Here is a 13,685-nt window from a genome sequence, read left to right as displayed (position 1 = left end):
CTCGAGGCTCCAAACCAAACATGCACACAAGTCCTAAAATAACATACGAACTTGCTCGCGCGATCAAATCGCCAAACTAACACATAGAACTATGAATCAGACACCAAATCAAAGGATATTTTCAAGAAAACTTTAAAACTTATATTTTTACAACCGGACGTCCGCATCACGTTAAATCAACTCTGTTTCTCACCAAATTTGGCAGAAAAGTCATAAATATTATAGTGGACCTATACCGGGCTTCAGAACTAAAACACGGATCCGGTGTCAATAAATCCAACATCAGTAAATTCTTAAACATTTATTAATCTTTCAAGCTTTTAATTTTTTATCAAAATTCCATATCTTGGGCTAGGGACCTCGGAATTCGATTCCGGGCATACGCCCAAGTCTCAAATCACGATACGGACCTACCGGAACTGCCAAAATACTGATCCGAGTCTGTTTGCTCAAATTATTAACCAAAGTCAACTCAGTTGAGTTTTAAAGCTCTATTTCGTATTTTAATCCGTTTTTCATATAAAAACTTTTCGAAAAATTGTACGGACTGAGCACGCAAGTCGAGGAATGATAATTAGTGTTTTTCGAGGTCTTAGAATACAATATTACTTATTAAATTTAAAGATGACATTTTGGGTCATCACATTTCACCACTCCGCGAACGTGAGAGTCCAGACGTGAACGCGAGCCTCTGCTGACCGACCTCCCCCCATCACTTCTCAAACGTGAAGCCAAATGACCCGATAGCCAGTTTCCACATCACTTCGCAAATGCAATACCTCTAACGTGAAGTGATGCATAAACCACCAGCGACCAAAAACACCATACGGGATCACAAAGCTCCTTCCGCGATCGCGAAGCTTATCAGATGCACCAGAAAATCAGAAATACAAACTCAACCAAAATGATCTGAAACTATCCCGAATCACACCCGAGCCTATGGGACCCCGTCCAATCATACCAACATGTCCGAATACATTATCCAAACTTATTCAAGGGCTCGAAATTTTACAAATAACATCAAAAATTATAATTGAAGATCAAAATCGTTCTCTTAACTTCAAAAACTTCCAATTTGCAACCAAGCGTCTAATTGAAGCCTAACCAATCCTGATTCCAACCAAACAGTGCACACAAGTTTCAATCGACAGAACGAACCTATTCCATGTTCCGAAATAACAATTCAAACCCGACACTATTAAAGTTAACTCCCGATCAAACTTGTAAACTCTCAAACTCTTCAAATTGCCAACATCCAACAATTAGAGCCAAAACCTTTTAAGAACATCCAAATACGCACAATTCCAGAATTACCATATGAACCTATTGAAACTATCAAATACCGATTTCGAGGTCATTTACTCAAAAGTCAAAATCTTGATCAACTCTTCTGTTCCAATTTACTGTTCCAATCAACTTCGTACCTCTTGAAAGTCGAAACCAATCATACACGAAAATCATAATGTATAAGTCTCAAACCCCGGAACAAAGTGCTAAAGCTCAAAATAACCAGCCGGATCGTTACAGGCTTGTGTCACTTATATATTGTTGTGAATTGGCAAATGTGTAAGCCTCTATTAAAGATCTGATAAAATCAGTCATGTGGAGGATATTAGGTCAAGACTTGATGCCTAGGAGGAGAAATGAGGGAAAACATAGCCAAACGTTTCACCTTTGGAGTACTTTTGCATTATAGTGAAGATAGTTTTACATGTGCATTATCGTATCTTCGTTCTATGGTGTTCTTGATTATGCATTAGTGTTGAATTATTAGATATCAACTTTCAGTGACATCGCTGCTAATGTTGATGGTTTGAGTGTTTAGCCCATGGGTCCTTAATTTAGTGGTAAGAACACTATGTATGATGTGTAATTTAGGTACACGTCCTAATTTCGAAGTCAACCAATGACAAAAACCTTGGTATTTACCTGGAGAGGGGTAGAGGAGCAGACCATATATTCATTGAATTTGAAATCCAATTCGATGTCGGGGATGTATACATTATTTATTAAAAAGAAATCGAAGAATTAAGTTTTCAGGTTATGGAGTCTATACCTTTTTCAGGTGCCTATCCCCTAAACACTATATATATAGATCTAGGTGAAAATATATCGACACCACATTTGTTAGTCACTAACAAAAGATATTTAGGGTGTATTTAGTACGAAGGATAATATTTTCCGAAAGATATTTTCTAATCTTTTCATGTTTGGTTAGCTTAAATATTTTGAAAATTTTCTAAATTATAAACATTTTTTCCTCCAATTCGAAAAAAATGACTTTCCTACCAAGAAGGGGAAAAATATTTTTCAAAACTCTCTTTCACCTATCCCCATCCGTACCCCCACCCCACCACCACTCTTACCCTCCAATTCACACTCTCGCCACCCTACCCCCACACCTCCAACCTTACCCAACCACCCCCCGCCAGCTCCCACCATGGCACCTCCCCGCCTACACTCTAACTCATCGCCCTGGAAAAACCTTTACCTCTCTAACTAATCCCCGACCACCGGCCCACCACCCACCACACACTCCTCTCCCAGCCTTATTCCTCTACCGTGTCCCATCCCTTACCCCTACCCCAAGCCCCCTAACTTCTACCACCCCTCTCCTACTCGTCCCTGGAATGCAAAACAAGAACCTAAATGTTAAGGGGTTGGGGTCCAAGGTTTAGGTTTTGGGTCGCGGGGTTAAGTTTGGTTTTAGGATTTAGAGTCGAGGTAAGGGTTCAGGGTCAAGGTTGGAGTTTTGATTCAAGGTCAGGGTCAAGGTCAAGGTTTAGGGATGAAAATAGAGGCCGAGATTTGTAGTTTTGGATCAGAAATGAGGATAGAGATTGGGGTCTATGTTGGGGTCAGGGTCGTGGTTTGGGGATAGGTTTAGGGTCAGGGTTTGTAGCCTGGTCTAAAATCATGTCGGGGTTGGGTTAAGGTTGGGTTTAGGGTTTTAGTCTAATACTAGGTTGGAGTTTGACGTCGAAGGTTACCAACTATGATTTTCGACCCCAACCCCAACTTCGACTCCCGATCCCTGACTTCTGACCTAGACTTTGACCCCCTAGAAAGACCCTAATCCCCAACCTTGAACCTCAAACTCGAACCCCGACCCCGACTTTGGCCCCGGCCCCGACCATGAACCTCAACTTTTGACCTCGACCATCAACCCCCATACCTGAATCACGATCCCAACCTCGACCTCGAGTATGAACCCGACCCTTAACCCTACCTCGAACCCCAATCTTGACTTCCAACTTCAATATGGACCCCTGACATTGATCATAACCCCGCGCATGTAATCCAATCCCCACCCTAACCCTCATCCCCGTGCTCGAACGCCTCCGTGAACCCTGACCCTCTAACCCTAACCCATCCTCGGACTCGATTGCAAACACATACCTTTACCATAAACGCGATCTCGAACGTCGACCCTGATCTTGACTTTGACCCTGAACCCTAATCTCGACCCTGACCTCGACCCTGAACCCAATCCCTAACCTCCACCCCCATCATCCCTACCTCAAACTCTGATCTCAACCCCCGACCCCTATCATCCCGACCCTAAACTGTAATTTTGGCCCCCCAACCTCGGCTTTGAATGTGGACCCTCACTGCCCTACTTCTCTTATCGTCCTCACCCATTTAGTCTCTCATAACATTTACCTCGATTTGTTTTTTAGAAATGTACCACTAAGTTGAGTGCTTAGTGGCATTTTTAATATTAATAATCAAAAATAAACTACAAAATATTAGGAGGTCTCACAAAATGAAGGAAAATGTAATATCAAAGTTCATTAATCCTATTATCAAAGTTGAGCATTACACTCAAGAGTGATAGTACAAAATGAACTATAAACCATCTCCCATGAAGAGCCTCTCTTGGCCAAAAACTTGTGTGATCAAGGCTTTCCAACTGCACATAGAATACACTGTGCAACTTCACATACAATTCTGAGCATAAGTATTTTTGATCCATACCAAGTATTAATCCCAGCTGGTTCCTAGAACTATGATCTAATCTTAACAAAGCCAGACTGGTTGATATAATATACGCAATGAAGCCTATCCTCACTGTCCAGATCCATAATGTCCTATTGTTGTTGTTACTTTTCCTCAGTAATTCTTGGTTGTACAAGACAATTACCAGCACAAACCTATTTCCACTGCCTTCCTTGTGTATAATATAAGCAAAGTATACCTGGCAGCACCTCTATGTGATGATCAAGTTGCCCGAAAAATGATGCCAATTCCCATGTCTGAAGTTGTAATACCTGGGCAGTGAAAGCTTCTTGCGCGTAACAATAGCCCTTGAATATTATTGTACCCTATTGTTTATATCTTGTAAGACCTCCAGGACTCTAAGAAAGCAAAGGCATCTACCCCCTATAGAATAATATTCCCCGTCCAAACCTAATTGGAAATCTATGTATATCCAGTTTAGTTGGCTTGTTTGAGGCCTTTTCCACAGCTCATTTGGTAAAATTTTAGGCTGGCTTATTTACTAATTACACCTAAAGGGAAGGAGCATCAAAGATGCTAATACCACCCTTGCAGGCTTGGCCAGAATATAAGACCAAGCACTATTAAAAGTACCTGCAAAATAGAAGACTATGTTAGTATAAAATGCCTTTGTACTCTCCTCCCTGAGGATTTGAGAAGAAAGAGAGATGTATACTCCTTCTCCTGTGGTTTTCCCAACTCCTCCACAACATATCTTCACCCTTCTTCCTACTACAAAAATTCCCCACATCAATATCATATCATCCCAGTACATCATCATTTAGAGTTAGGCTTTGTTGTTCTTACCCTAATGTAGGATATCTGTTACTTTTCACTATTTAAGATATTTCTTCCTTCCTTTAGTATCTATCTCCATAAAAGAATTCACCTGTATATCTACTTGGTGTTCTAGCGTTAAGTTAGCAAGATGTTCAGCTAACATATTTACTTCCCTAAGAACATGAGTCACTGCAATTGTACACATAGTCATGAGCCTTTTAATCTCCTCTATCTGTATTAAAATATTCCATGGAAGCTCCAAAACTTTATTTAAGATTTGTTTCATCAACATAGAATCAGTTTTAATGACACAAGGAGGTGACTGAGATTGCACAATGTACCCTAGAGACTCCAGAATAGTTGTGGCTTCTGCAATGTTATTAGTTGCATTTTGAATCTCATCTACCTGTGCATATAGTAGATCACCCACTCCATATCTAATACAATAAACATAAGAAACTCTACCATCATTTCCTCGACATGCTCTATCAGTGTTACACTTTATCCATCTTATATGAGGCAGCTGCCACCAGACCCTAGTGCACTTCAACTTAGGTTTATAAGCCATTAGTTTATTGTGTAGTTCAGACCATTTGGTGGTGACTGTTGTGAATGAAGTTCGTCTCACCTTTAGCAACATATACAGTGAAGTGTAAACTTCATAGATCAGCCTATTAATAGACACCACTCTCACATATCTGCCTGTATTCCTTCTCTTCCATAAGTGCCATACACTCAATGAAGGAATAACTTAGTAAATATGTCTGAGACTAGTGTTCACTGGTTTTTTCCACCATCCATTAATCACTTGTATCAACACCTTTCCTTCAATATTAATCCTTGCAACTACACTAAAGTATTTCCATACAAACTTTGCCACATAAGACCTAAAGAACACATGAGCAAGTGTTTCCTCTTTAGGGCTTCTACAACACCAATACCCTGATGGAAAGAGATATACCCACCTTCTATATGCATCATCTAATGGTAGTTATGCCTTCCATAATCTACACATGAAAAAGGATACCTTGAATGGTAATCCTTTTACCCAAATAAACTTGTACACCATAAACTTCTTCTTCTTCTTCTTCTTCTTCTTCTCTTTCTCCTTCTTCTCCTCCTTCTCATTCTCCTTCTCCTTCTCCTTCTCCTTCTGCTTCTCCTCCTCCTCCTCATTCTCCTGCTCCTTCTCCTTCTACTTTTACTTCTTCTTCTACTTCTGATTCTCCTTCTCCTTCTTCTCATCCTCCTCCTCCTCATCCTCCTCTTCCTTCTCCTTCTCCTTCTTCTTCTCCTCCTCCCCCTCCTCCTCCTTCTTCTCCTCCCCCTCCTCCTCCTCCTCCTGCTGCTTCTCCTTCTTCTCCTCCTCCTCCTTCTCCTCCTCCTCCTCCTCCTTCTTCTTCTTCTTCTTCTTCTTCTTCTTCATCTTCTTCTTCTTTTTCTTATTTACTGCCATGTAGACTTGATTGTGAAATGTCCTTTAGATTCAAGTAGCCACCAAGGTTTATCATTCAGTTCCTCAGCATTTGGAGATTCAATGCACTCTAGTATGTGATCTGCTATTTCCCCAGGAAGTATGTATCTCAGATGTTCTTCATTCCAGCTGCCTTGTTCTATTACTTCAGTGATTTATGTTATGGATTCATCACACCGATGATCAGGTCCAGTAGCATGGTATATTTCCCCTAATATTGTCTAGTTATCATACTAGAAATATGCATCACCACTCCTCACTTGCCACCATATTTGATGTTCAATCAAATCTCTCATTTGAAATAAACTTTTTCCATACCCGTGAGTCATTTCTCCAAGGTACCACCACCTCATTGATCTTCTTACAGTATTTGTTTCTCATGAAAATAGACCATAATGTCTCTTTGGACCTAAAGCTCCACCATAGTTTTGAAAACAACACCTTAGAGACATCATGCAATGATCTAAATCCTGCACTCCCCTCATCCTTAGGTAAACATAAACTATCCCATGAAGCCCAATACTTAGCCTTTACATTCTCACAGTTACTTTAAAAGAATCTTGCAAACATTCTATGCAACTTTACAATTACATACTGTGGAGGGTTCACTGCCGATAATAGATGAATTGGCATACTCTCCAGAACATGTGATATCAATACTGCTCTCCCACCTATAGATAATAGCATGTCTTTACATTAGTGAAGTCTCACCTGCACCTTATGCATAATGTCTTTGTAAAAACACCTTCTGCCTTCTACTATAAAAGATTGGGCAACCAAGGTAAGTAAATAGGAAGGGACACCTCTAAAATTGTGTGATAAGATGCATTGTATTAGCTTCATGATACAGTGTGTTCTCATGCATATGAAAAGAAAACTTCTCCTTGTTCACCTTTTGGCTAGATACAGCTTCATATTCTTCAAGGATATTCATAATCCATTGTATTTCACCATAGTGAGAGGAACTAAATATAATTGTATCATCAGCATATGAAAGATAATTGATATTTTTGCTCCACTTTGGCATTCCAAATCCAGTGAAATCTGGATTATCAAATAAAGCATCCAAATCTCTCCCTAATACTTATGCTGCCAATATAAACAAGGTAGGAGACTGAGGAACACCTTGCTTGACACCTCTTGAGGATTTAAAGAATCTATTTTCTTGGCCATTTAGTAATACTAAATACCAGTTATTTGAAACCAATTTGAATACCGTGTCAATGAAAACCTCACCAAAACCCATCTGCCTCAACGTCTTAGTCAAAAACAACCAAGACACCCTATCATAAGCCTTTGCCATTTCTAATTTGATCACCACATTGGATGGTTTACCCCTATTTCTAATATCTATCACTATCTCTTGTGTCAATAGAATGTTCTCCACAATACTCCTTCCTTTCACAAACCCTGCTTGGTTAGGAGAAATGAGTGCTGATAACAACTCTACTAACCACTCATGAAGCACTATAGAAATGATCGTGATTAAGAAATTACATAAACTAATAGGTCTTATATCTGAAAAGGTAGACACAATTTATTTCTTTGGCAGTAGCACTAGGTTGGTGTGTGTAATGAGTCTTGGAAGTTCTGATCCACAAAAGAAAGCCATAACCATATCTAGCACATCCTCACAGATTATGCCCCAACAAGAGTGATAAAACTAGCCAGTGAAGCCATCAGGGCCACCAATACTATCTCCATTTAAGTCAAACATTGTCTGCTTTACCTCTTCCATAGTAGGTTCAGCCCATAACCTGCTATTCTTCTCTTCAGAAATAATTCTAGGAATATGGTTGATAATATTAAATTTGTTGGCAACCTTTGTTTAGAGAATTGTCCTTAAAAAAACTCAACTGCCTCCTTAGCCATCTCCTCTTGTGATTCTAGCCAAATTTCATTGTTGTCAAGAATTCTAGAAACCTGGAGCCTCTTTCTCTTACCCCTGACACGAGCATGAAAGAACTTTGTATTCCTGTCCCCATACTTGAACCATTGCATTTCAGCTTTTTACCTCCAAAACTCTTCCTCTAAGTGTAAGTACCTAGTAAGATCAGCCTAAACTCTGTGTAGTTTTTCCTTATTTTGAGCAGTAGGGTTAAGCTCAAATTCCACATAATGTACCTTAATGACATCCTCTAATGCTGTAATATATTTTAATATCTCCCCAAATGTCACTTACTCCACACTGCCAAAGCCTTCTTCACATTCTTCAACTTTTGTTGGAAAGAGATGAAAGGATTGCCCACTATGTCTGACTTCCAGTTTTTCTTTACCACATCCAGAAATATTTCATTCTTTACCCAGAAATTCAAGAATTTGAATGGCTTCTTCACCTGAACTGTATTGACATTGCATGATAACAATAATGGTGCATGATCTGATCCATATTTTATGAGATGCTCAACTTCTAAAGTTGGAAACAAATCTTGGAACTTTTGATTGGCCAAGAATCTGTCCAACCTTTTAAATATGTAAGCTTCATAAGACCTACCATTCCACCAAGTATACAAGCTGCCTTTGAAGCCAAGTAATATAATTCACAAGTATCAATACATTGTGCAAAATTCTCTACTTCACTAAGGTATACTGGATGCCAACCATATTTCTCCTCTGCTGAAACTATAACATTAAAATCTCCTCAAACAAGCCAAGGAACCATCATAAATGAAGCAAGATGATACAATGAGTCCCATAGCTCAATTCTTTTAATAGCATCACACTTAACATATACAAGTGTGACTATAAATTTCTTACTAAAAACTCTATGAAACAACTTAAGAGTCAGTTGTTGTTCCATGTCCATCAGCACTTGTACATTAATATCCTCATCTACAAAGGCCCAAATCTTTCCACTCATATTAGCAAAAGCAGACTCATTTCCCAGCCTCCTTCTACACACCTCTAATTGATTTATGTCTTGCCAAGGTTCCATCAACCCAATCAGATAAAAGTTGTGCTTCATGTGGAGATTAATTAGTCTTTGAATGTATTTTTGAGTGTTCACCAACCTCACATTCCATATTAATATGTTATCCTTAGATATCATCTGGAGAGAGAAAGTGCACTCCTCTTTGGTTGTACCCTAACTGGTACAGTCTTTTCCTTGTTCTTCTTTGCATGTTTCCCAGCTGATTTCTTCTTGTCAATGCTCCTGGGTGATATATATCCATCCCGGGCCACTTGTTGAAAGTTAGCAGCTGTCGATTCTTCTTCAATATCTTCACCCAGGTGTTCATGCTCACCCTTATCCTCATTCACAAGTTGAAGGGCCAGAGGCTTTGGCTCATGATTCTTGGCAATCATGCCAAGTTCCTTCTGACCCCTATGATTGATAAGAATTCCCTTTGAAAAACATTCACTAGTAATACTAAAATATTTTCAGCCAAAATCCCAGGATCATCGACTGGAGGTATAACAAGTTGTATTGCATTGTTACCTATGTTTGTTTGTCCAATCTCAAAAACTCCTTTCCTTGTAGTGTATTCAATTTGATTATAAGACTGATTTGTAGCCTCCTTAAACATCCTATTATTCTGCTCCTTGACCCCCAAAGCTTCTTGCATCACCTTAAATTGAAGATTATAGACAGACCTAAGAGTAGGGTTTACTGTAGCATCAGATACAGGAATTATTGTTCCATTGATTTTGGCCCCCTTGCCCTCAGAGTTTTTGAGTTGTGACCTCACTGTATCCCCTAAGACATGAACCTGAATATCCCCAAGCTTAGCATCTTCTGAAACCTCCACCGGAACTCCTTCCACGTCAGCCAAAACCTGAATAAATTTCTTAGGGTTTATTGTTCCATTGCCTTGCATCTTAGCTGTGACTTCAAGTCTTGATCTTTCCTGAATTTCAGATTGTTCTTGTGATCCTTTAGTAGCTCCAAGTAGTTGATCACTCTATTTCTTGCTTGATTTCTCCATATTCATAACCCTAGTATTTTGAACCCTAAGGTTTACTGTAGCTCTCTAAGTTAGGTCAACTTTTTGGTTCTGGAAATCTTTCCTTTGTGCTCTAACTTCATCCACATTTTCAATACTATGTTTCTCCATAATCTCTACCTTTTCACTTCACATCTGCCTACCAGAAGTTATTTTGTTATTAACTTCGTTGAATTCAGTAGAATTTTCAGAAGTTTGGGAAGGCATTTCTTGACTTGACTCGTTAATGGTCATATTGAGCTGCTTCAAGTCTTCCTTATTTGCACCAAATCTCCTAGGGACCCACTTAATTGTAGACTCTTTTTTATTAGCCTCTAAAATCCTAGTATCAGCGGGATTAGGACATTTCTCATTAGTCACAGATTGAACCCCATTCCTCTTTGGACTTGTTTTCCTAGTAGACATAGGACTTGCCTTATTTTCCTTGTTTTCCTTATTTTCCTTGAACCCCATTCCTCTTTGGACTTGTTTTCCTAGTAGACATAGGACTTGCCTTATTTTTCTTGTTAGCCTCAGTTTTCTCTTTGACTTGCACATTCAGGATTACTTGTGTGGCTTCTTCAATTTCACCTTCCTCCAGTAGAGCAAATTTGTTAGTAGTTTGCACTGGAGCCTTGGATTGCTGCTCCACCCTAACTTCGTCCTTACCAGCTCCCTCATTGCCCTTTTTATCCTCGTCCTTAGCGTCATTCTTTTTCTTTGGTCAATTGTCCCTTACCTCAGTCCACTTCCCATTAGGATAACCAACTATCTTGCCAATAGTTAGCATCTTAATTGGTGGCTTCATGTTGCTCAATTTCATCTGCTTTATGTCACTCGCTCCACCTTGTTCCTACCCCTCAACTTGATTTTCCACAACTGGAATGAGCTCTATATATAACCTTCTACATTCATCTTCATTGTGACCTTTAAGTCTACATTCCCTACAATACTTAGGGATGTAATCATATTGTACCTTCACCCATTCAGTCCTAGTTTCACTAGTTGCCTCATTCTCGATATCCATTCTAACATTCTTAGGTAAATCAATTTGCACTTTAACCCTAGCACAACTAGGTCTTGTTTTATTGATTGTGGCCATATCAAGGTGTAAAGGCTTAACCACTGCTGAAGCTAAAGAAAACAAACATTCTTTGACAAAATAGGTTGGCAACAAGTTTGGGAAAGAAATCCAAGCCATTGCCAATGTTGTTTCTTCTCCAGCCTTAAACTTAACATCATAAATCAGTTGCCTCATCTGATATTGATAGATATCTTTAGCTTTCAAATAGTAAGCACTCTTTGAAGTAAAATTAACATACTCTTCCAGAAGTGTAAGCCTGATCAACACATGCCTGTCCCTAAGAAAACCAATGTTACACTCACCTTTTATACCACATTGAGTAGGGATCAAACTGCGTAATTCTTGCAACTCTGGACAACCGTAGGAAAACTTGCCAATTACTGCATATTGCAATCCTTCAATAATATTCATGAGTGAGACTTCTGCTTCAGTCTATTTAATCAATGGTTGTCCATGGAGAAACGTCATAGGTTTGATAGGAATAGGAGCAACTTGAGACAAACTAGTGTTTACGTGCATGGGAGAATTTAATGATGATGGTTTAAGGATTTTGGAATAATCTAGGGTATTTGTGATTGTTGGGGTTTTGGGGCTGCGTAATGATAGTAGGAGGCTGGCCGCCGGCCAGATTGGCCATGAAAGAGAGATCACCGGTGATCACCTATAAATCGCCAATATCGCTAGAGAGAGAAGCTCTCAAGCTAACCATACACCGAAAAAATAATTAAGAATATCATTTATTTTCCCCGAAAATATATTTTTTTCAAAAAGCGTTTCGTGAAAAATATTCTCCTCATTCCAGACACACCTTTAATGGTTCTCATGAAGTGGAGATTTTCTATTTGTGGAGGAATTTATATAGAGATTTTATAAACAAAGCAGAAGATGAAATATGTTTATATTATATAAAGATGTAAAAATACACTCTCCCCAAAGTTTGAGAGGCGTGTGTGTTTGAAATGTTAGAGTTCTATATGTCCAAATAAATGTTTATGTTAGGTTCACTTACTCCATTTTATTGTGAAGTGTGAACAAGTTACGATGCTGCAGAATTCATGAGGTAAATAGGGTCATTGCATTGAGAATTGAAGAATTCGAACGCATTGTCTGATCTAAGATTCTTAATAGATGCAGAGAATTGGTTTTTAAATAAGGAGAAAAAAATTCTGTAGAGAACAACATCACTTTTGATTTTCATTAGGAAAAAACATATCAAGAAAGAAGTCATCGAACAAAATAAGGAAGTAACTTCTACTTGTATGAACAAGTTTGATATGGTCTCGAAACATCAATATCAACAAGAAGAAAAGGGGAATTAATTAGATGCAGATTCACTTACCGAATAAAGGAATCTTACTTAGGGATATAAGGGGTGCAGGGTGGGTTGTCTTAACCCGTAAAATTTTAACCTGCTCCGCCCCGCAACATTTTCACCGGCATCGACCCGCCCCCCCACTTACACTCACGTCTACCTGACCAGCCCCGCCTCCCACTTACACATATGTTCACCTGCCCAGCCTCGCCCCGTTTAGATTTTTTTTTTTTGGATCATTTGGCTGGAATTTTCCATCTCCAACCTAGGTGGTTTTACTTAATATAATAATTGCAGCTATTTATGGGCTGAAAAAGATTGCTTAATCCATGGTGACCTACTACCGTCACATATTATAAACAAAATAAGTTTTTGATTTCATGGGTGGTGTCGAAGTCAAAAGAAAATATTTATTACAAATTTAATGTTGTCTATTATATATTTAATATACAAGAAGAATGATAGTTGAATTTTCATACTAGTCATTCTGTTTGTCTAATACTCTTTAATTTATTTTTAGAACGAGAAAAGCAATTCGAAAAGAAACTTTTGGAAAAATGTATAATATATGGGTAGTTTGTTGTTTTCTCTTGCCGACTCATATCATGAAGAAGCAATTATTCCATATCTTTAACGTTGGTGCTTTCTTTATGTCAATTGTAGTGATTATATGTGTCCAAGAGAATTAATAAATCGATGTTTGAGAGTGAAGACCCGCACCCGCCCCGCAACTCGCAAGAATAATTTTTTTTAAAAGCCAACCCATGCCGTCCCGCACCGCACCCGCATAAGTCCAAACACCCTGCCCTCCCCGCATAGGTTCAAATTGGCACCGCATCGGCCCATTGTCATCCCTATTCTTAAGCTAATAAACAGAGTAACACTCATACTTGACTCTTGAGGGAACGAAGTAGGCTAATTGTAGCGATTAGTGTATATGGACTCAACGTTGATGCGAGTGACATTATTGTCAACCGTTTCCTCAGTAGTATCAGTAGCAAAAATAGAAATATTACCACCGCCTCTCTTCTTATTGAACTTGTGGTCAGCAGGATATTTGATAAGTTAGTAGCACGGTTCCTTCTTATGGTACTTAATATTACCGTATTCACC

Source organism: Nicotiana tomentosiformis, chromosome 4 (genome assembly GCF_000390325.3).
Source record: "Nicotiana tomentosiformis chromosome 4, ASM39032v3, whole genome shotgun sequence".
In the NCBI taxonomy this organism is placed as follows: domain Eukaryota; kingdom Viridiplantae; phylum Streptophyta; class Magnoliopsida; order Solanales; family Solanaceae; genus Nicotiana; species Nicotiana tomentosiformis.
The sequence above is the reverse complement of the archived record's forward strand: the minus strand, read 5'-3'. Positions refer to the sequence as shown.